Below are 24,134 nucleotides of genomic sequence, written 5' to 3'. Positions count from 1 at the left end.
ATTCAATGTATGGTGTGTTGTCCTCCTACCATTGTGAAATTGTGTAGCATGCAACATTCATTCTGGAGAACTGGGCCGCATAGTGACACAATGGTCAGCACAGCTACCTCACAGCACCAGGGACCCGGATTCAATTCTTACCTTGGATGACTGTGTTGAGTTTGCATATTCTCCCCGTGTCTGCGTGGGTTTCCTCCGGGTGCTCCGGTTTCCTCCCACAGTCCATAGATGTGCAGGTTATGTGGATTGGCCATGCTAAATTGCCCTTAGTTTCCAAAGATGTGCAGGCTAGGTGGAGTTACGGGGATAGGGTGGGGAGTGGGCCTAGGTAGGGTGCTCTTTCAGAAGGCCGGTGCAGATTTGATGGGCCAAATAGCCTCCTTCTGCACTGTCGGGTTTCTATGATTCTGTGAACTGCTCCAGAGCAGTCCGGGCAGTGGAATTGTTGTTTCAGCATTACAATGGTTGACTCTGTTACATTTTGTACGATAGCATGGCTTTCATGAAAATGAAAAAATGAAAAATGAAAATCGCTTATTGTCACAAGTAGGCTTCAAATGAAGTTACTGTGAAAAGCCCCTAGTCGCCACATTCCGGCGCCTGTTCGGGGAGACTGGTACTCATGCTGCACCCTTGTGTATGGGTCACGCAGCAGACACATGAGCTAAGTTGTTAGAGGGTAATATTCGTCGCCCAGTAGACTCTGTACTGTCTTTGTCTGCACTGTAAATTCTATGATTCTATGACACCCTTTAGTTTGTTGTGGTGTTCCAAATGCAGCTAGCACAGTGGAAAGTTAAAAGAATTCTATATTCTTCGTTTGCTGCTCAGTTTCTTCTTTTTAATTCTGTGTCTTGAATGATAATTTGTCCTGTAGCTTTCTGAATCAGTTCTAATACTGCTTTGACATATTACCCACCTTAACTGAATCCATTTCAATTCTCTCTCCTTATCCAGGAGGAATTCACCATTGGAGGAATTCCAAACAACACAAAAATCTGGTTAGGATTTGGGATGACTTCCTTTGTTGAAGTAGACGTAACTAAGTCCATAACTGGGAATTTGCTGTAGTCATCAGTAACAAGCAGGTATTCACCAATGTGCCTTCTGGTTACAGCTAGAGGCAGTTCAGACAGCTTGAGATGATCATGAAGATTTGACATTGTGGTTGCTTGACATGCCAAACCCATTTGGATTTTTTGTTCCACGATGTGATCCTGGGAACCATACCTTTTCCCTAAGGAGCTCTTTGGTTTTGACAAATCCCTGGTGGCCATTGTGTGCTATAACAATAAACAGTTTGCTATGTAGATTGTTGACCAAGCTTATTCGTGGTCTAAGGGTGATGCAGATATAGTAGCCCAGGAGGGACATTGTGGGGTACAGGATGGGATAATCATAAAGAGGGAGGAAGTACTTGAAGGAATGAAATCCTTGAAAGTTAATAAGTCGCCAGGGCCAGATGGATTTTTTCCAAGGCTACTGAAGAAGGTCAGGGAGGAGATAGCAGATGCTCTGAGGATGATTTTCCAATCCTCACAAGACACAGGGGAGGTACCGGAGGACTGGAGAAGTGCAAACATGGTTCCATTGTTTAAAGAGGGATCAAAGGATATGCTGAACAATTATATGCCCATTAGTTTTACGCGGTGGTGGGCAAACTAGTAGAATCAATCATGAGAGATCGGATTAACTGTCACATAGAATGGCAGGGACTAGTCAGGGATAGTCAGCATCGATTTGTTAAAGGAAGGTCTTGCCTCACAAATTTGATCGAATTCTTTGAGGAAGTGACAAGAAGGGTTGATGAAGGTAATGCAGTGGATATGGTGTTCATGGATTTTAGCAAGGCGTTTGACAAAGTCCCAATTGGCAGATTGGTCTGAAAGTGAAAGCCCATGGGATACAAGGCAATGTGGCAAATTGGATAAAAAGTTGCCTTAGTAACAGAAAACAAAGGGTAATGGTCGATGGCTACCCTTGCAATTGGGAAGTTTCAAGTGGTAGTCCACAGGGCTCGGTGTTGGGACCCTTACTGTTTGTGTTATATATTAACGATTTGGACATGAACGTGGGGAGCATGATGGGGAAATTTGCAGATGACATAAAGATTGGGCGAGGATAGCTATAATTTATAAAATGATATAGGCGGATTGGTGGAGTGGGTGATAAATTGGCAGGTGGATTAAAAATTTTTAATTTTTCAAGTACCTAATTCTTTTTTTCCAATTAAGGGGCAATTTTGGATGGCCAATCCACCTATCCTGCACATCTTTTGGGTTGTGGGGATGAGACCTAATCAGACAAGGGGAGAATGTGCAAACCCCACATGGACAGTGATCCGGGGGCGGGGTCGACCTAGCGTCCTCAGAGCCGTGAGGCAGCAGTGCTAACCACTGCACCACCGTGCCATCCTTGGCAGATTGGAATTTAACACAGAGAAATGTGAGGTCATGATTTTAGTGAGGTTGAACAGTTTTAGGGAGTACACAATAAATGGGATTACCCTAAGAGGGGTAGATGAAGTGAGAGATCTTGGCGTACAGGAACACAGGTCTCTAAAGGCAGCAGTTCAGGTAGGCAAGGCTGTTAAGAAAGCGTATAGAATGCTCTCCTTCATTGGCAGAGGTATAGAATATAAAAGTAAGGATATAATGTTAGAATTGTATAAAACACTGGTGAGGTCACAACTGGAATATTGTGTACAGTTCTGGTCGCCACATTACAGGAAGAGCGTTATTACTCTGGAGAAAGTGCAGAGGAGGTTTACAAGAATGGTGCCAGGATAGGTGTTGTTCTCAGGAGCCGGCTGAAGGGGTTTCCAACATGACCATCACGTTTCGCAAGCACTTTATCTCCTGGTTTTAGTGGGCCGGCTAACCACATTCATATGTTGTGGTCTTGTCCAAGTTAGTGAGCTTCTACCTCTTTCTACTTAGATCCATTCCGATCTACATCCCCAATGCCTTTATCAAAGCACGAGACAAACTAATCATGGCGTTCGTATTGTGGGGGAGAATGCTAGGATGCCAAAGAAAGTCCCACAAGAAACAAAATCCAGGGGGGGTCTAGCCGTCCCAAACCTACAATTCTACCACTGGGTGGCGACGGCCGAGCGACTAAGGAGATGGATCAAGGAGCCAGAAACCGAGTGAGTGCGCGCGGAGGAGGCCTCCTGCATGGTTGACCTCCCTCCGGGCCCTCGCAACGGCGGCACTCCCATCCCCACCCAAAAAACACTCCAGCAGCCTGGTGGTGTTAGACACCCTCCAGTCCTGGAACCAGCTACGGCAGCAATTTGGCCTGACCAAAATGTCGGACAAAGCTCCCATCTGCAACAACCATCGGTTCACACCAGCGCTGACTGACGCCACCTTCAAAAAGTGGGGACACGGCGGAGGGACACTGACAGTCAGTGACCTATACACAGATGGCAGGATCGCAACACTGGACGAACTAATAGAGAAATTCCAGCTAGCCAAGGGGAACGAGCTAAGGTACCTGCAACTCAAAAACTTCCTACGAAAGGAGACAAGGACGTACCAAAACCACCACGATAGACATTACTGGAAGGGTTACTGGACGCATGGATACTAGACAAAGGAAACTAGCGACATGTATGACCGACTGGTAGAAAGGGCCGACTCCGTACTGGACGCAACAAGAAAGAAATGGGAGGAGGACCTGGGGATTAAAATAGGGTGGGGACTCTGGAGTGAAGCACTGCATAGGGTCAACTCCACCCCCACGTGCGCAAGGCTCAGCCTGACGCAACTAAAAGTGGTACATAGAGCCCACTTGACAAGAACTCGTATGAGTAGGTTCTTCCCGGAGGTGGAGGATGGATGTGTACGGTGCCAAGGAGGCCCGGCCAACCATGCCCACATGTTCTGGTCTTGCCCCAGACTTGCAGGGTGCTGGACAATCTTCTTTGAGGCAATGTCCAAAGTGGTGGGGATGAGGGTGGAGCCATGCCCGAAAGTGGCGGTCTTCGGGGTTTCAGACCAGCCAGATCTATTCCTGGGGAGGAGGGCGGACGCCCTTGCCTTTGCCTCCCTGGAGAAAATTCGCCATCAGAGGGTCAGACGACGGCTAACACATAACGTGGGAGCCATTCACCCAACTGCTCCGGGACCTGTTTGTGGCCAACGAACAAGCAGAAGAATAGCCAGGTAGCCAAGAAACGGGGGAAAGTAGGCAAGGCATGAGAGGGAAGGATAGACCGGGGGAGGGGGAGGTGACAGCTAAACCTAAGAGGAAAGAAAGGCGAACCACAGGAGTGGGGGAGGTGGCAGAAGGGGGGGAGGGGGGGGAAGAGTGAAGAGACAGGGAACAATAGAGGAGAACCAGGGAGGTGGGGGGAGGCAGGGAAATGATAGACGGGAGGAGAGCACGGGAAACAATAACAAATTTGGCATCTACAGGAACAGAGAGCAAGAAGAATACAGGCGAAAGATGGGACAAGCGGCTGAAGAGGAGGTGAGCGCGAGACGACAACGGCAGCGAAACCCGTCCGGGAGAAGCAAGTGACAACATCAACACCAGACCCATTCGAGTATTGCCCTCTGTAATTGTTTCTCCGGCACCCAAATGTATATCTACCCCCACCCCCCCCCCCCCAGTCTCCCCACCCCTCCCCCCTCCACAAACAGATGCCTACTTATGTGTTGTAAATAATATTGCCAATTGTACAGAGTTGCTGCTGTTGAGCTGGTGCATAATATCTTACCAGTTACCTTATTTTCTTTTTTATTTATTTTTTATTATTACTTTTTTTTTGGTATGTTTGTGTGTGCCCTTTTCTTCTATATATATATATATCTTTGACAGCTTTGATAAAGAGTTATCGGACTCGAAACGTTAGCTCTTTTCTCTCCCTACTGATGCTGCCAGACCTGCTGAGATTTTCCAGCATTTTCTCTTTTGCTTCAGATTCCAGCATCTGCAGTAATTTGCTTTTATATATATATCTTATTCTGTGTACATAACGGTGAATATACTTTGTTCAAAAACCCAATAAAAATCATTTGTATAAAAAAAAAAGTTAGTGAGCTTCTGGGTCTCTTTCTTCAACGCCATGTCCGAGATTCTTAATGTCGATCTGGAGCCATTTCTGCTGGTAGCCACCCACCAGTGCTGCAGTGGGGGGGGAAGGCGGATGCCCTCACCTATGCCTCATCAATAGCCCGGAGATGGGTTCTGCTTGGGTGGAGGTCTCCTGCTCCTCCTATGCTTCAGTTTGGTTGGGTGACTTCATATCGTTCTTACATTTGGAGGAGGTCAAGTACACCATTAGGGGTAGAAGGATTCTACCTTAGATGGCCCCATTCATTTCCTTTTTTAAAGAGCCAGTCACCATCAGTTGTTAAGGGGTTTAGTATACTGTTGGGGTTTAAGTTCATTTGTGCTTTTGATTGTCATGTTCCTTGTCATTGTAACTTGAATTAATTGTTTTATATTATTTTGTTTATAATGAAAAATTGTCAATAAACATAGATTTAAAAAAATACCCTGGGGTTTACCGTTGACCAGAAACTGAACTAGACTAGCCATATAAATACTGTGGCTACAAGAGCAGATCAGATGCTAGTCAGATGTGGTGAGTAACTCAGCTCCTGACTTCCCAAAACATGCCCACCATCTATAAGGCAAGTGTCTGGAATGTGGTGGAATACTGTCCACTTGCTTGGATGAGTGCTGCTCCAACAACACTCAAGAAGCTCGACACCATCCAGGACAAAGCAGCCCGCTTGATTGCTCCCCCTTCCACAAACATTCTCTTCCTCCAACAACACTCAGGAGCAACAGTGTGTACCATCTACAAAATGCACTGCAGGAACTCACCAAGACTCCTTAGACAGCACCTTCCAAACCCAAAATCACTACCATCTAGAAGGACAAGATCAGCAGCCACCTGGGAATACCACCACTTTCAATCTCCCCTCCAAACCACACACCATCCTGACTTGGAAATATATCACTGTTTCTTCACTGTCGCTGGGTCAAAATCCTGAAATCTCTCCCTAATGTACCACAAGGACTGCAGCTTGACATCTCATCACCACCTTCTCAAAGGATTAGAGGTGGGTAACAAATGCTGACCTAGCCAGCGAAGCCCACATACCATGAATAAAGAAAAATAAAGCTTCTGGAGTTAGCAAGATTATTGTCACGTTCAGGGTCCAGAGCTACTGAAGTTGAAATTATCGGAAGTAACTACCACACTACCAAATACAAACACACTGGGTGGGAATCTCTGTCCAGTGATGTCAGAATCGCGGATCGTGATCGGGTGAAGAATAGCGTGTCAGCTGAAAATTGAGGCCGGCGTTGGATGCCCAATGAAATGCCATGCTCCGGTGTCTCAACAGTTGTGTGTATGCGTTCCATGCCGCCATGCAAATTGTACAGTAAAGGCCGTTGGCATATCATTAACGGGTCCGACCCAGCATTATCTGGGCCTCCCACGATGCTCTGCCTCCGCTAGGTGCAAGTATTGATGGCATGGTTCACTTGTGGTTTTTTTATATAGGGAAACAGGCGCCGTGGCTACTGAGGGAGAGAGAGGGGGTAAGATATGTTCCCAAAGGTGCTGCCATGGGCTGCCTGTCCTGCTGCTGGCTGCGGGGCGTTAACCAGGGCCAGGGGATGGGCTGTGGGGCGGGATGCCCTGGCACAGGCCACCATTGCTGCAGCCTGCAAGGCGGCCAACCTGCAGCGCACACCACTGACTGCCCACCATGGCCCTTGGTTACATGGAGCATCACCGGCCGCTACCCACCCCCCCCAACAACTTGGCACCACCATGCCGGCGGGGCATCACGCTGCCCACCCAAGGAGGATGCCCCGCCTTGCCTCAAGCAAGAGTGTATCAAGGGTTTCTCACAGCGTAGAAGTTGAGATAGACTCACTTTTATTAAATTTAATATATTCTCCAATGGTGTTGGGACATGCATTCACAAAACCTCTTGCCTCTAATAATGCCCTATTCAACCTCCATGGTGGGCACTGGGAGAGACCTGACACTAGTGTCAAATCAACAAAATGTGGGGCATGGTCTGAAATCACAATCGCTGAATAACCCGGCCCCACCACCAAAGGGAGGAGAGACCATCGATATGCAAGTATACCCAGTGGACATGGGAGAAAAAGGAAAAATCTTTATCATCCAAGTGCCAAAAATGCCATGGACCTGCCCCCCACCCCCCATCTGCTCCATGAAACCCAACAAGGCCTTTGCCACCCCTGATGGAGTCGAGATTTGGGAATGGCTCGATCGAACCTGGGGTCCAGAACACAGTTTAAGTCACCACCAAAATAAGCAGGTGTGAATTCCAATCAGGGATGGAGGCTAGCAGCTTGTTAATAAAATCCGTATCATCCCAGTTTGGAGCATAGACATTAACCAATTAACCAGTCAGCCAGGACCTTAGCGGCAGAAAATTGAACCCTTTTATTGATTAAAACTGCTGCACCCCGGGCACCAAAGATCAAATGAAAAATGTGTCCCACCCACCCCTTTCCGCAACATTGCCTGGTCTCTGACCCGCAAATGAGTCTCTTGCAGCAACACCATTTTATACAGGATGACTTTGGCCTTGTTGAATTCCGCCCTTATCTTTGCTAGCTCTGCTCCCACATCCTGATCAAACATGATGGCATGGCTTTCCCATTTGTACTCGTGATGTTCCCATGCCCATCTCAGACTTGCTCTTTTTCTTGGAAACTGTGAAACTTCACGATTACTACTCGCGATGGTTCACCGGTACAAGGCTTCTGTCAAAGAAGGGCACAGTTCAGCTCGGGAAGGGACGTGAGTCTCCCCCACTCCACCATCTTCCCAAACATCTTCGCAAAGTACTCGGTGGGAGTTGTGCCTTCCATCCCCTCTGGCAACCCCACAAATTGGATTTTTTGCCTCCTGGACTGATTCTCCGAATCATTCACCTTGGCCTTCAGTATTTTATTTGCTCCCAGAGTGCCAATCTGGTCGCTTTGCCTCGAAGGGGCCACCTCAATGCCTTGTATCATGTCACCATGTTCCTTTACAATTTCGTAGATCCTCTCCAACGGCAAACGAATGGGAGGCAAGGCATCTTCCATCGATTTGCGGAGGTCCCCTGACACAACCCGCCAGTGTTTGTCAAATTATGCTGTCAAGGTGCTGGTAAGCATCTCAGCTGTTAGTGGAGTGGCCGGAGTCACAGAGGCTGCCTCCACCATTTTAATAATAATAATAATAATTGCTTATTGTCACAAGTAGTGAAGTTACTGTGAAAAGCCCCTAGTCGCCACATTCCGGCGCCTGTTCGGGGAGGCTGGTACGGGAATTGAACCCGCGCTGCTGCCTTGTTCTGCATTACAAGCCAGCTGTTCAGCCCACTGTGCTAATTTTCTCCACTGGCGAGCCCCAAGAAGCCTCCGATTCAATCGCTGAACTTCTATTTCCAGGCTATTTCCCCTGAATTTTCTCAGTATTTCATAGAATCATAGTATCATTGAATTTACAGTGCAGAAGGAGGCCATTCAGCCCATTAAGCCTACACCGACCCTTGAAAAGAGCACCCTACCCAAGCCCACACCTCCACCCTATCCCCATAACCTAGCAACCCCACCCAAACTTTTTTTTGGACACAAAGGGACAATTTATCATGGCCAATCGACCCAACCTGCACATCTTTGGACTGTGGGAGGAAACCGGAGCACCCGGAGGAAACCCACACAGACATGGGGAGAACGTGCAGACTCCGCACAGGCAGTGACTCAAGCCAGGAATCGAACCTGGAGCTGTAAAGCAACTGTGCTAACCACTGCTACCATGATTTCACCTATGTAGGCACCTTATTTCATTAAAAAAGTGAACTTTTAAATGAATATTTCCCCTGAAACTAAGCGAAAAGGATTAAAAGGACAGCACCCTAGCAGGAGCCATTTTGTGCATGTCTTCCCCTACAGTGATAGTAATGTCATGGGTCGATAGTTTGATTCTCTCTCTTTGGAGATCGTCATTGCCTGGCACTTGTGTGGTGCAGGTGTTAGTTGTACTTATCAGCCCTAGTTCGGATAATGTCAGGTCTTGTTGTATTTGCATGTGGACTGCTTCATATCTGAGGAGACTCGAATGATGCTGAACATTGTGTAATCACCAGCATATATACCCATTTCTGACGTCATGTTGGAGGGAAGGTTACTGATGAAGCAGCTGAAGATGGTTGGCCCTAGGATACTACTCTGAGGATCGCTGATAATAACTCTGAAAGCTTTCTCTTTCTTGAGTGTTTTTCAACACAGTTGATGAGAGAGCCAACCTTTGATTATTTGTGTTTTGATTTTACTGTTCAACATCACCAAAGTGATTTGGTTTCTAGTTGCTTCAAGCACGTGCAATATTGGTCAACTGCCTCATTTGCTTCATGCGTCTAAAGGTGATTGATTTATAAATTGTATTTTTGTTGAGCATGAAATAAGACATTAGTTTCTCTTGGGCGTATGATGATATGCATAAGCAATCATGTATATCGTGATATACAAGACCTCCAAACAGCAGGTGACAGTAGAGAACAACCACGTGACACTGTTACCTCAGGGAGTTGGTAGAGGGTCTTCGTAGTGGACAGTCACAATTTGTAGTAGCTCTTAGATTATTTATAATAGTTAGTAGTTTTTGATAATATTCTTATGGTTATCTAACCCACGTAATTGTTCAACAATAAAACTTTAACTCGTCTAGAATTAGATGTTCTTTAGTGCATTTATTCTGATCGGCCATGCACCAGAACGTGACAGGGTGTAAGTAACTCATAAATATTTTCCATTTTTCACCGCCACAGTGGAGAGGAAATGCATTTTTCCTTCTGTCATCTGTGATTGCAAAACATTGCAGCCACTTCTGCAAATGTGGGAATACAGATGATGATTTCAAATGCACATCAAAAGCTTATAGATTGGGCATAGATTTGACCATATTACTCAACTATGCATTGATGAAACTCGTGTGTAAAAGTTTTTGTGCTTGTTAGAACCAAGTTAGTGTGTGCCTAACACAGCCTGGGCGGGATTTCTGATCCTGAGGCTAAGTGTTGACACCGTCGTAAACGCCGTCGCGTTTCCCGACGGCGTCAACATGGCCTCAGGATCAGCAATTCTGGCCCCTACAGGAGGCCAACACGGCACTGGAGCGACCCACGCCGCTCCAGCTGCCGATCCCAGCGTCACCTGGGTGCCGCGGGGCCCGTGCATGCGCAGTGGCACCGGCGCCAAGGCGCGCATGCTCAGTGGCTCCCTTCTCCGCGCCGGCCCCGATGTAACATGGCGTAGGGCTACAGGTGCCGGCGTGGCAGAAAGGACGCCCCCAGCCCGAGAGGCCGGCCCGCCGATCGGTGGGCTCTGATCGCAGGCCAGGCCACAGTGGAGGCCCCCCCGGGGTTGTATCCCCCCATCCCCCCACAGGCCACCCCTGGACCCTTCGACGCCGAGGTCCCATGGGTCAGACCAGGTTGGAACGGCGCCGACGGGACTCGGGTTTTTTGGTACGTCTGCTCGGCCCATCCCAGGCGAAGAATTGCTGGGGGGGCGCCGTAGAGCCAATGACAGCGATTCTCCGCTCTGTATGTCTCTAGGTTTGCAACTTAAAATGCTGTATTCTCTGAAAAAAGTAGGCAAAGGACCTCAATGTAAGTGTGAAGCTCTTGGGACCAAAACTAACTCAACAAAATTAGGGACTGGAATCAGGGACTTCCTTCCTCAGGTCAGCACTGCACTATGTCATTGGAAAAGCTTAAATACACCAATCTTAAGGGACAAAACACACGTAGACATACAGGACACACAGACACACACACAGACACACACACAGAACACACACAAACAGGTTGCAAACGGATATAGATGGTTTCAATGAATGGACAAAAATTTGGCAGATGGAGTAAATGTGGGAAAATGTGAAGTTGTTCACTTTAGCAGGAAGAATAAAACAGCAGAGTATTACTTATGTGGTGATCCACTGTAATAGGAGATGTAAGGTAGGACCTGCACTACAGGTTCATCGGTAACTCCTTCCGGCTGGCTCCGCCCAGGGAGAACTGTATAAATATGCATGACCTCCAGTGCCCTGCCATTTTGCCAGCTGCAGCAGGAGGCCACGCATCTGACTGTAATAAAGCCACAGTTGTACCCAACTTTAGCCTTTGTGCAATTGATCGTGCATCAATTTATTACAGTCAGATTTTCCACAGAATGGATATCAGAATTAAGCCTGATCGCCTGCAGCTGGTTCCTCACTCGCCCGACGCCTGGAAAGACTTTACTCACTGGCTAGCATGTTTTGAGGCCTACATCAACACGGCGGACCCAGCGCCAATGGAGGCTCAGAAGATAAATGTCCTGTACTCCAGACTGAGCTCCAGCTTGTTCCCGTTGATCCAAGACGCCACGACTTACACAAAAGCAATGGAACTCCTCAAAGAACACTATGCGCAGAAGGCGAACACGCTCTTCGCCAGGCATGTACTTGCCACCCGCTCGCAACTACCTGGTGAATCCATCAAAGACTTCTGGCGGGCCCTAATTCCACTCGTCCGGGACTGTGACTGTCAGGCCGTCACGGCCGCCGAACACGTGAATCTCCTCATGCGCGATGTCTTCGTGACGGGGATTGCGTCGGACCGCATTCGAGAACGATTACTGGAAGGGGCCATGCTCGAACTGGTGGAGACGAAAACCTTGGTGCTCTCCATGACAATCGTATCCCGTAACGTACAATCGTACCCCTCCCACCACGCTGCCCACCCTTCTACCCCTTTCTACCCCTCCTGGACCCTGCCGACCACCTCCTCAGCCGAGGACTTGCCTTCGCAATGCGCCTGCACCGCACGCCGATCCGTGCACTCCGGGGGTCCCCGCTGCTACTTCTGCAGTCAGCAGAAGCACCCCCGCCAACACTGCCTGGCCCGCACTGCAGTTTGTAAAGCCTGCAGTAAAAAGGGCCACTTTGCGGCTGTGTGCCAGGCCCGCGCAGTCGTTGTGATCGCGCCCGCTATCGCCCCCTCTCCCACGCCAGATGCACAATAGGCGCCGCCATCTTCTCCTCCCGGGTCCATGTGCGACCAATGGGCGCCGCCATCTTGTCCCGACCCCGCAATGTGTGCACCATGGGCGCCGCCATCTTGTCCCGACCCCGCAATGTGCGCACCATGGGTGCCGCCATCTTGCCCCGACCCCGCAATGTGCGCACCATGGGCGCCGCCATCTTGTTCCCCACAGGGTCCCCGAACATCCCGACATCGGAACCGCACATGCTCGCTTCGATGACGCTGGACCAATCTCGCCCGCACAATCTGGCCACCGCGTCGACAACGGTTAAAATCAACGGCCACGCGACCTCGTACCTGCTGGACTCTGGGAACACCGAAAGATTCGTTCACCCAGATACGGTAAGGCGCTGCTCCCTCGCAGTCCACCCTGCCAATCAAAGGATCTCCCTAGCCTCCGGATCCCACTCCGTCCTGATCCGAGGCTTTTGCACAGTCACCCTCACGGTCCAAGGCGTAGAATTTAGTAACTTCCGCCTCTATGTCCTTCCTAATCTCTGTGCTGCACTCCTGTTGGGCCTGGACTTCCAGTGCAACCTCCAGAGCCTCACCCTCAAATTCGGCGGGCCCTTACACCCCCCTTACCGTTTGCGGCCTCGCGATCCTCAAGGTCGATCCCCCCTCACGTTTTGCCAATCTAACTGCGGATTGCAGGCCCGTTGCCACTAGGAGCAGACGGTACAGCACCCAGGACAAGACCTTCATCAGGTCCGAAGTCCAGCGGCTGCTTAAGGAGGGTATTATTGAGGCCAGCAACAGCCCCTGGAGAGCCCAAGTGGTAGTGGTTAAAACTGGGGAGAATCACAGGATAGTCGTGAACTACAGCCAGACCATCAATCGGTACACGCAGCTCGACGCGTACCCCCTCCCGCGCATATCTGATATGCTCCATCAGATTGCGCAGTACCGGGTCTTCTCAACAATTGACCTGAAATCCGCCGACCACCAGCTCCCCATCCGGAGGTCGGACCGGCCAAACACTGCCTTCGAGGTGGACAGTTGCCTCTATCACTTCCTTAGGGTCCCTTTCGGTGTCACAAATGGGGTCTCGGTCTTCCAAAGAGAGATTGGCCGAATGGTCGACCAGTACGGTTTGCGGGCCACCTTTCCGTACTTAGATAATGGCACCATCTGCGGCCATGACCAGTAGGACCACGATGCCAACCTCGATAAATTCCTCCGCACCGCCACTCTCCTCAACCTGACCTACAACAAAGAGAAGTGTGTGTTCAGCACGACCCGGTTAGCCATTCTCGGCTATATAGTCCAAAACGGACTTCTCGGGCCCGACCCCGACCGCATGCGCCCCCTCATGGAACTTCCCCTCCCCCACTGCCACAAGGCCCTCAAACGATGCCTGGGGTTCTTTTCCTACTACGCTCAGTGGGTCCCAAACTATGCGGACAGGGCCCACCCACTCATCCAGTCCACCCAATTCCCCCTCGCGGCCGAGGCAGAACACGCCTTCGCCCGCATCAGAGTAGACCTCACCAAGGCTGGGATGCGCGCAGTGGACGAGTCACTGCCTTTCCAAGTAGAAAGTGATGCTTCAGACATCGCCCTTGCCGCCACTCTAAACCAGGCAGGCAGACCCGTGGCATTCTTTTCCCGCACCCTTCATGCCTCTGAAATTCGACACTCATCCGTCGAAAAGGAGGCCCAAGCTATCGTTGAAGCTGTGCGGCATTGGAGGCATTACCTGGCCGGTAAGAGATTCACTCTCCTTACGGGCCAACGGTCGGTAGCCTTCATGTTCAATAACACACAGCGGGGCAAGATCAAAAGTGATAAAATCTTGCGGTGGAGAATCGAGCTCTCCACCTATAATTATGAGATCTTGTATCGCCCCGGTAAACTCAGCGAGCCCCCAGATGCCCTCTCCCGAGGTACATGTGCCAGCGCACAAGTGGACCAACTCCGGGCCCTACACGACAGCCTTTGTCACCCAGGGGCCACTCGATTGTACCACCTGGTCAAAGCTCGCAATCTGCTCTACTCCATTGAGGAAGTAAGGACAGTCACCAGGGACTGCCAGGTCTGTGCGGAGTGCAAGCCGCACTTCTACCGGCCGGACCGTGCACGCCTGGTGAAGGCTTCCCACCCCTTTGAACGCTTCAGTGTGGATTTCAAACGGCCCCTCCCCTCCACCGACCGTAACACGTACATTCTCAGTGTGGTCAATGAGTACTCCAGATTCCCCTTCTCCATCCCATACCCCGATATGACGTCTGCCACCGTCATCACGGCCCTCAGCACCATCTTCGCCCTGTTCGGTTTCCCTGCCTACATCCACAGTGACAGGGGATCCTCATTCATGAGCGATGAGCTGCGTCAGTTCCTGCTCAGCAGGGGTATAGCCTCCAGCAGGACGACCAGCTACAACCTCCGGGGAAACGGGCAAGTAGAACGGGAGAATGGGACGGTTTGGAGGACCGTCCAGCTGGCCCTACGGTCCAGGAACCTCCCAGCCTCTCGCTGGCAGGAGGTCCTCCCTGACACTCTACACTCCATCCAGTCACTATTATGCACCGCCACTAATAACACACCCCATGAACGTGTTTTTACCTTCCTCAGGAAGTCCACATCCGGGGTGTCGCTCACGAATTGGCTCGCTGCTCCAGGACCGGTCCTTCTCCGTAGGCACGTCCGATTCCACAAGGCGGACCCCTTGGTGGACAGGGTTCATCTGCTCCACGCCAACCCCCAATATGCCTACGTTGAGTTCCCCAACGGCCGCCAACATACCGTCTCACTCAGGGACCTGGCACCGTCAGGTTCCACCCCAACACACACCCCTCACCAATGCCCCCCCCACCTCCCACTGCGCCGCTAATATTGACCCTACCAGACCCCCCCCCCCCTACCCTTTTCCACACAAGAGGACGAAGAAGACTTCTGCACGCTCCCGGAGTTCCCCGATGACTGGCCAGCATCAGCACCGCCATCGCTGCCACCTCCACCACCACCAACACCGACTTCGCCGCCGCCATTACGCCGCTCCCAACGAAGCACCAATGCGCTGGATCGGCTGAACCGTTGACGGACTCCGGACTGTCAACATGGACTTTTCTTTCCCTACCGCTGTACATAATTGCATTAATTGTATATAGTTTCACGTCACCCCCGCCGGACTCATTTTTAACAAGGGGTGAATGTGGTGATCCACTGCAATAGGAGATGTAAGGTAGGACCTGCACTACAGGTTCGCCGGTAGCTCCTGCCGGCTGGCTCCGCTCAGGTAGAACTGTATAAATATGCATGACCTCCAGTGCCCTGCCATTTCGCCAGCTGCAGCAGGAGGCCACGCATCTGACTGTAATAAAGCCACAGTTGTACCCAACTTTAGTCTTTGTGCAATTGATCGTGCATCAACTTATACAGAGTACAACTGCAGAATTTGAGATGCAGAGGGAGCTAGGTGTTCTAGCGTATGAGTCACAAAGTTAGTATGCAGGTACAGCAAGTAATTGAGAAGGCTAATCGATTGCTATCCTTTATTATGAGATGAATTGAACAGAAAAGTAAGGATATTATTGATGAGACAGGATCCTGAATACAGGGGCTGTTTAGCACAGGGCTAAATCGCTGGCTTTGAAGGCAGACCAAGGCAGGCCAGCAGCACGGTTCAATTCCCGTAACCACCTCCCTGAACAGGCGCCGGCTTTTCGCAGTAACTTCATTTGAAGCCTACTTGTGACAATAAGCGATTTTCATTTTCATTTTTTTCACAGTACGTAGACTTAGTTTCTTTATTTCAGGAAAGAGGCGGTGCATAGTAGGTTTACTAGGCTGATACTTGGAGTGAGCGGGTTATCTTATGAGGAAAGGTTGTGAGGAGGATGTGATTGAAGTATGTGAGAGCCTGAACAGTCTTGACAAGGTGGACATGGAAAGGATGTTTCCTCTGTGGGTGAGTTCAGAACTAGGCAGCACTGCTTTAAAATTAGGAGTCGCACTTTTAGGACAGAGATGAGAAGAATTATTTTGTCTCAGAGGGTTGTGCAACTTTGGAACTCTTGCCCAGAAGGCAGTGGAGGCGGAGTCATCGACTATTTTTAAGGCAGAGGTAGATAGATTATTGTTAGGTTTGGAGTCAAAGGTTATCAGGAGTAGATGGGAGTGCGGAATTTGAAATACAGACAGATCAGCCATGACCTTGTTGAATGGGAGGGCAGGCTCAAGGGGCCGAATGGCCTACATCTGCTCCTAATTCATTTGTTGACACACAGCACACACACACACTAAAACAATTGTATACATTGCTGTTTGAAGATGAATTACTGAAGCTATTTTAAAAACTTGGACATATAACATGTTTCTGACCAATTCAAGACACTCTGTCACAGAGATTGCTTGTTTACACATGCAGTATTCTTTTTATAGCCTGGGGCATGGGAAATGTTGTGGTTCACTCGAATGTATTTGTCAAAGGACTTGTCCATAAACTTTACAGGAACCATTTAATACACATGATTATTCTGTCCAACATGTTTGTAAGAGAAAGGCGTTGCAATAAATGTAACTGTTTATCCAATTTGTTACAATTTCTGCCCAGTTCTGCCTCCTTCTTCCTTGAAGGTACTAACTCTGCAATGGGATTGATCCACAAGTGCTGGAGGCCCACTAGTACCTGGCCCAGGTGAGTGTACAGCATTTGTAAGTTTTAACAATGAGTTTTGGTAGTCTATTTGACCACATTAAAAAAGACTTGGATTTATATAAAATGACCTCAAGGTGCCTCACCATGCTCTGCTGACAGTGAAATATACAGCGCAGTGATTGCTGCAATGCAATTGAGTCTCTGTCCTGACTCTTCTTGTTCTTGGAATAATGATGGAGGACTACATTTATTACTCATCCAGAATTGACCTGAAATGGTTTTGAAGGCCCATCTTTTAATGTGAATGATTCAAAACTATCAGGTACGATTTAACAGCAAAATTTCAATGTGCCATTTTGGGCGTGCTTGGTGGCATGTTTTTTGACGGCCGCAATGGCGAGATCGTAGCCCATATTTAACGGCACATCGTGTCAAAAATGTGCTCCCACGAGATTTGTGCCATTACTGGTCCCCTCACTGTCTGATTTGCCCAACTCGTGCCTCAGCTTCTCGCTGCAAACAAGAGGGAGCTGCTTTTAAACACTCCCTCACCACAACGCTGTGAACGAGAGGCAGGGCACCCTGTTGCCCAGAGGGGTCAGAGGACCAGCAGCAGGGTCAGCAATGCCTCCTGGCTGGCAGTGGCAGCAGCTGTCAGTGTGAGCAACATGACAAGGAGGACCGGCGCCCAATGTCGGAAGACTACCAACGACTCCCACCGAGCTGCAAGGGTAAGTTGCCACCTCTCTCTTGGCATCAGTTCTGCCTGTCACCCCGCAAATTCCCAAACTTCTCTTCTCTCCAAATCACTGGCTGACACCTAGCACCCTCCCCATATCCGTTCCTCAGCATCTCTGGCACCCACCAGCACAACTCCTTCATGTCTATGTGCAGTGCCCAAACAGGCCACCTGCAATGGATCCCCCTGAACCATCAAGCGTGTGGTTATTAACATCCTCTCTTTGTCCCCGCAAGAGAAGGTAGCCCATAATAAGTGCAAAAGGGCCAAGACGGAGGCAGGATGCCAAAGATTTGGGGCAGGATTCCCCCTAACTGGCGGGGTGGGCCGTACTGGTGCCAAGGAGAGGTGTGAACCACTCCGGCGTCGGACCGCCCGGAAGGTGCGGAACCCTCCGTACCTTCAGGGGCTAGGCCGGCGGCGGCAGGGTTGGCGCCATGCCAGCTGGCGCCGAAGGGCTTGGCGCCACGCCAACCAGCGACAAAGGGCCTCCGCCGGCCGGTGCGAGTTGGCGCATGCGGGGGAGCGTCATCCCAGCACATGCACAGGGGGTTCTTCTCCGCGCCAGCCATGGCAGACCGTTACAGTGGCCGGCGCGGAGGGAATGAGTGCCCCCCACGGCACAGGCCCGCCTGCAGATCGGTTGCCCCCCCGGGCCCAAATCCTCCGAGGACTCCACAGGCCGCACGCAGAACCAGGTCCCGCCGGTACGGACCTGGTTTGATTTACGCTGGCAGGACCGGCTGAAAACGAGGGGTGGCTCGGCCCATCGTAGGGTGGAGAATCGCCGGGGGGGCCGCTGCCAACTGACCCTGACCGGCGCAACACGATTCCCGCTCCCGCCGAAAAACCGGCATGGGAGAATCCGGCAGCCAGCGGGAGGTCGGAGAATCATGCCCGTGTGTCCTCACCCCCCTATGAAGCACGGGCCCTGGAATTGTGGGGTTGACCAAGGAGAGAGCAGTCACTGACAATGAGGTTGGCCTGTGCCACAGAGGTGAGGATCCACTGCCCCTTCACCCAGATGATCTGTCTCAAGTGACTTGTTCATATCAGACAAAATGATCCTTCCCTCCCACTGACTACATATCCATTGTCTCGTAGAATCGCCATCTGATGACGCTGGGCCATCCGGAGTCGTTCACCCCCTGCCACCCAAGAGCCCACCACGGAGAACTCTGAGGATGCCACTATCAAGCTGTCACAGCTATCACTCCCCACCATCCAACAGCAAAGAGGATGGGTGTCATTACTCAACAGACTTCTGGGGCACAATCTGGTGAGTACCACACAGTTGCTGATATATATCAGGTGGAAGGAAGAACATCCAAGGGAGACAGCATTGGAGGTCTGCTGGGTCACAGGACTGACCTGTGACCCAGCTAGATGCCCACGCCTCTAGACAAGGTTCTCCCAGTGCGGATGCAGATGGTAGGCCAGAGCCTTGGCATTCAAGGGTGTTTCAGCGACATTCCAGCAACTGGAATGCCAATTCGAGGAGTCCCAAAAGCTTCAGCTGCAGGAGATTGTACCGGTAATGCGTGGGCGCCAGGCTAACAGTGCTAGGGTAGTGACCGCAGTGGCAAACCTGGAGCACGATGTCTGAGTCTTGAGTGGTGCTGTCCAAGGCGTGATTCAGTCTGTGACAACCGTGGCTGAGGGCCTTGAAATCACGTTCCCAGTCAATGAGACTGGTCCACGCATGCGCGAGATCACGCCAGCTGTTTCGCGCATGCGCGAACTCGCGCTTGCCCTTCGGCGCCGGCTGGAGCTGCAGGGACGACTCCGACGGCAACCTAGCCCCCTAGAAAGGTGAGAATTCCTCACTTTCGGGGGCCGTTGACGCCGGAGTTGTTGGTGCCGGTTTTCCCGCCGGCGTGGGGACATAGCCCCAGTTTTAGAGAATCGCGCCCATAGAGTTTCCAGTTTGTGTTACTGGTTAGTGACTGGAGAATGGGGGGTGCTGGTTGATTTTTATGACTGCTGGACACTCCTCATGGGTCCCCCTTCTCTGAGCTGCTTTTGTTCCACGTTTCCTAATTCACTCTTTACAATTCCTTTCATGGGATCTGGACATTGTTGGCTAGCCCAGCATTTGTTGCCCATTCCACAGTCCAATGATGTGCTGGTTAGGTGGATTTGGCTAAGCTAAATTGCCCTGAGTGTCCAAAAAGGCTGGGTGGGGTTACTGGGTAACGGGGATAGGGTGGAGGTGTGGGGTTTAAGTAGGGTGCTCTTTCCAAGGGCCGGTGCAAAGCCAATGCCGAATGGCCTCCTTCTACACTATAAATTCCATGATTCTATGACCCCTAATGTTATGCCCACTCCAATATGGGATTCCCCAATTTTGTTGATCAGGATCAGACCCCTCGATTTGTCACCATCCAGCTGGGCTGCCCCTAGATTGTTACAAACCGGGGTGGGGGGGGGGGGGGGGGGGGGCGGTGGGGGGAAGAGGGAATACTGGTTCTTTCTTTATTCAACCCACCCTCTGCTGGTAGCAACAAGGTTTAATCTAACATGTTATCTTCCCCGCGAGACCTTCCCCAGAGCCAATAGTCAGAAGGAGTCAATTTAACCAGGCTTTGTTGAGTTAAAGACAGAGCAAGTTTATCAACTACCAAAAATGTAAGGAGAAAAATGGTAAAATACATACATATACATTGATACAGATTAGAAATGAGAATTGAGTCCAATAGTAACGAAGTAAAAATAGAAAGGTTTACGGAACTGTCCTTGACTTGCAAAGAACAGATGATGAAGAGTGGGTTGGTTACAATTTGGTTCTAGTCGTTAACTTTTGCAGGTGAACAATTGCTTCTTTGACTCTAGTGATATGGGGCTCAGTAGAGAAATTGACAGTTCTCTTTTTCAGTTGTGATCCTTTTGCGGCTTGGGTCTGGTGTCCACGGTCAGAGGTGAGATACATAGCTGCTTATCCTGACATAGCACACACACACAGACCCAGGGGATGGTTCTCTCAGTTAGTTTTTAACCCTTTCTTTGTGTATTCCAAGTGGGAAATGGAATCCACTCATCTGTATAGACACTACACGAAGGGTCTTTTGAGATGAGAAGGCCATTATATCCCTTTGTAGTTACCAGAGATGGTAATGAGTCACAGGGTGCTTTTAGAAATACCTTGTCTGGAAACAGGGAGGTGTTGCATTATCCTTTCGAGAAATATTCTGTCAGTGGCTGACTGTACATTTTCCACCATTTTTAGGGTTTGTGTCCATTTAAAAAAATAAAACTCTGGTCTTATTTAAAGTTCAACATTACGGGCATATTTCTGTGATTTTTTTATTGATCATCATAACATTAATTGTCCTTGAGAAGGTGGTGGTAAGTTGCTGCTTGAACGGTGTCATAATATACACCAGTGTATCATGGTACAGACACACACACTGATGGACACACAGTGGGACCAATCAGCATACACAACACCGCAGCCAATCACCACTGAGAGCACACGCACTATAAAGACAGGGGACAGGAGAGCTCCCGCTCATTCTAGTAGCAGCCAGCTCGGGGCACAGAGCTCACAGCCTGCAACACAGACATTCACCATGTGCTGAGTGCATCACCTGGTTAGGACTAGGCAAGGGTCAACAGTTAAAGCTGGTATTGCATTTACCCACAGTTAACCTTATGATAAAATAGAGTTGCACCATTTCCAGTGTTGGTGACCTGTTTGTGATCCAGAACACCCAACACATCAAACTGCTGCTGTACATCTGGTGCAGGGATATCAGCAGTATCACTGGAAAAAGAGTTCCAGGATTTTTATCCCACGACAGTGAAGGAATAGCTATATAGTTCCAAGTCAGGATTGTGTGTGGCCTGGAGGGGAACTTGTAGGTGATGGTATTCCATTGCATCTGCTGCTCTTGTACTTCTAGGAGGCAGAGATCATGGACTTGGAAGGTACTGTCAAAAGAGCTTTGGTGTCAAGCTTCTTGAGTGTTGTTGGAGCCGCACTCATCCAGGCAATTGGGGAGTATTCCATTACACTTTATAAATAAAAAGAGAAGAAACTGTCTGACCTAGGAGCTCATGAAAGAGTTGGCCTTACTTCTAGTGATGGCCATGGAGTGAGTGGACGCACACAGAGCAGCTCCGGCTCGAAGGCATTGGTTTGGGCACTTTATACCAGTTAGTGGAGTAGCTCCAACAGGAAAGTGGTGCAGAAGGTGGGGAGAGAGAGGTTCTTCCCAGGATTGTTATCATAGAATTTACAGTGTAGAAGGAGGCCATTCGGCCCATCGAGTCTGCACCGGCCTTTGGAAAGAGCACCCTACTTAAGCCCACGCCTCCACCCTATCCCCGTAGCCCAGTAACCCCACCTAACCTTTTTGGACACTAAGGGCAATTTATCATGGCCAAACCATCTACCTGCACATCTTTGGACTGTGGGAGGAAACTGGAGCACCCGGAGAAAACCCACACAGACACGGGAGGAACGGGCAGACTCCGCACAGACAGTGACCCAAGCCGGGAATCGAACCTGGGACCTTGGAGCTGTGAAGCCAGAGTGCTACCCGCTGTCCTACCGTGCTGCTCACAAATGTCTACTGGTATGTCTACTGGCTACCAGACCCGGCAAAAAACAGTCAAAGACCTGGTAAAGAGTGGACCTGTGGCGCAGCAACAATTGCGAGAATGGCGGAGGAGGAAGAGTCGTCGCCAGTGGGAAAGGCCCAGATGGAGCAGTTGATGGCCTTCATCAAAGAGGAATTTCATCAGCAAAGGAAGGCGATGCACGGTGACTGGTCGAAGGCCATTCAGGGAGTAGGAGCACCTCTGCGAGGGTCGATGGACCCTATAGAGAAGGGCCTTGAGGCACAAGGGGCAATGATACGAGAGGTGAAGAGGGTGGTGTCCGACCAGAGCCATTGGATTGTGTCCTTGGAGGCGGAGGTGAGGGTCCTGGGGACCAATGCAAGTTGCTGAGGGTGAAGGAGCAGGGGGACCGGTCCAAGAGGCAGAACCTGCAGATTGTGGGGCTGCCGGAGGGTGTGGAAGAAACGCGCGCCATGAAAAACGTGTCGAGGATGCTGGCCGGGTTAGTGGAGGAGAGGATGCTGGATAAGGCCCCAGAGGTGGATAGGGCCCACAGGTCTTTAAGGCAGAGGCTGAGAGCGGGGAACCACCGCAGGCGGTGATTGTGTGGATGCACAAATTTGTTGAGAAGGAGAAGATTTTGTGATGGGCCAGGGAGAAGTGAGACTGAATGGGAGGGTAATTGTGTCCAAATATATCAAGAGATTGGTGCAGAGCTGGCGAAGAGGTGTGCTGGATTTAACAGGGCCAAGGCGGTGTTGAACTGAAGGAAGATTTGGATTGGGGTGCTGTAATTGGCGAAACTGTGGGTCACTTTTGAAGGCCGGGAGTACTATTTTGAAATGTCAGAAGAGGCAAATGATTTTATAAGGGACCATAAACTGGGAGAAAACTGAGAGTTGGTGTGAGATGGAGGAGCTGCGTCTGTAAAGGTTGGAGGTTATAGCGATTGTGTGTTGCCGGAGGGTGTGTTTTTTTTCTCTTTGGGGAGTTCTAAGTTTGTAAGAGGGTAACCACGCCACCCCAGCCCCCCACCCCGCCCTCCTGCTCTCTGTGGTGCTTTTCGTTTTGGAGGGGGCGATTTGCGATTTTGGTTGTTCTTTCTTTATGGGTAAGGGGTGTGTATGGTGCCCCCCCTCGCTGGGTGGGGGGTTGCCAGCTGAGGGGCATTCAGGTGGGTAGGGAGGCCATTTGCACTGGTGAAGAAGGAACTGGTGGGGGGGTGCGTGGAGGTGTGCAGGGGAGGCCTTTGAGCAGGAGCTGCCACGCTGGCAGGTAATGCTGGTGAACAGAGGTGACATGGGGAAGGAGGCCATGAGAAGTAGCCAGGTGGGTGCGAGGTGGGGGGGGGAGTGGTGGAGAGGGAGGGGGGTATTGTGACATGGTAGAGTTGGAGACTGAGTGCAGTCATGGACAGAGAGAGGGCGGGCCATTTGGATGGGCCCGATTTAGGGTGGTATTAGAGGATCAGAGATGGAGGGGGAGGATGGCGGATGGATCGTAGAGGGGAGTGGAGGCGTAAGCCTCTGGTAAGAATTGTAACGTAGATCGTCCGTGGGTTAAATGGACTAGGGGTTAAGGGGTCTAGGGATTTTGCGCGACTGAAGAGTTTGAAGGTTTATAGGAGACGCAGCTCCGGGTGAAGTGCCAGGTTAGATTGAGGAAGGGATGGGTGGGACAAGTATTTCACTCGGGGTTTGACCCAAAGTTGCTGGGGGTGGCCATTTTGTTGAACAAAAGAACGGGATTTATGGGGGCCAAGAAAGTGCGGGACCCGTGGTTAGATGTGTGATAGCGAGTGCGGTGCTGGAGGGGATGCCGGTGGTGTTAGTCAACATACATGCGCCGAATTGGGATGATGTGGGGTTTGTAAAGTGTTTACTCGGAGCGATCCCGGACTTGGATACACACCGGTTGATTCTGGGTAGAGATTTTAATTGTGTGATGGAACCGAGGGTGGACAGGTCCCAAGTCAATGGGAAGGTTGAGGGTGGTGAAGGAGTTGGGAGAGTTCATGGAGCGTATGGGAATGGTTGATCCGCGGAGGTTTAAGAATTCCGATGGGTTACACATGTATAAGGTGTACTCGAGAATTGTTTTCTTTGTGGTGAGCCAGGCGGTGGTGTTGGGGGTGGTGAGGCGG

At 50.4% G+C, this 24,134-nt stretch overlaps 1 protein-coding gene across 2 annotated transcripts in view; it reads right to left on the bottom strand.

The window, feature by feature from the left end:
* Positions 1-24,134, bottom strand: part of LOC140426475 (KN motif and ankyrin repeat domain-containing protein 4-like) — a 156,891-nt gene that overhangs the window by 67,498 nt on the left and 65,259 nt on the right. The gene's annotated exons all lie outside the window — the stretch shown is intronic.

The sequence above is a fragment of the Scyliorhinus torazame genome, chromosome 7 (genome assembly GCF_047496885.1).
Source record: "Scyliorhinus torazame isolate Kashiwa2021f chromosome 7, sScyTor2.1, whole genome shotgun sequence".
Taxonomy (NCBI): Eukaryota; Metazoa; Chordata; class Chondrichthyes; order Carcharhiniformes; family Scyliorhinidae; genus Scyliorhinus; species Scyliorhinus torazame.
This window is presented reverse-complemented; position numbering and strand designations above follow the sequence as displayed.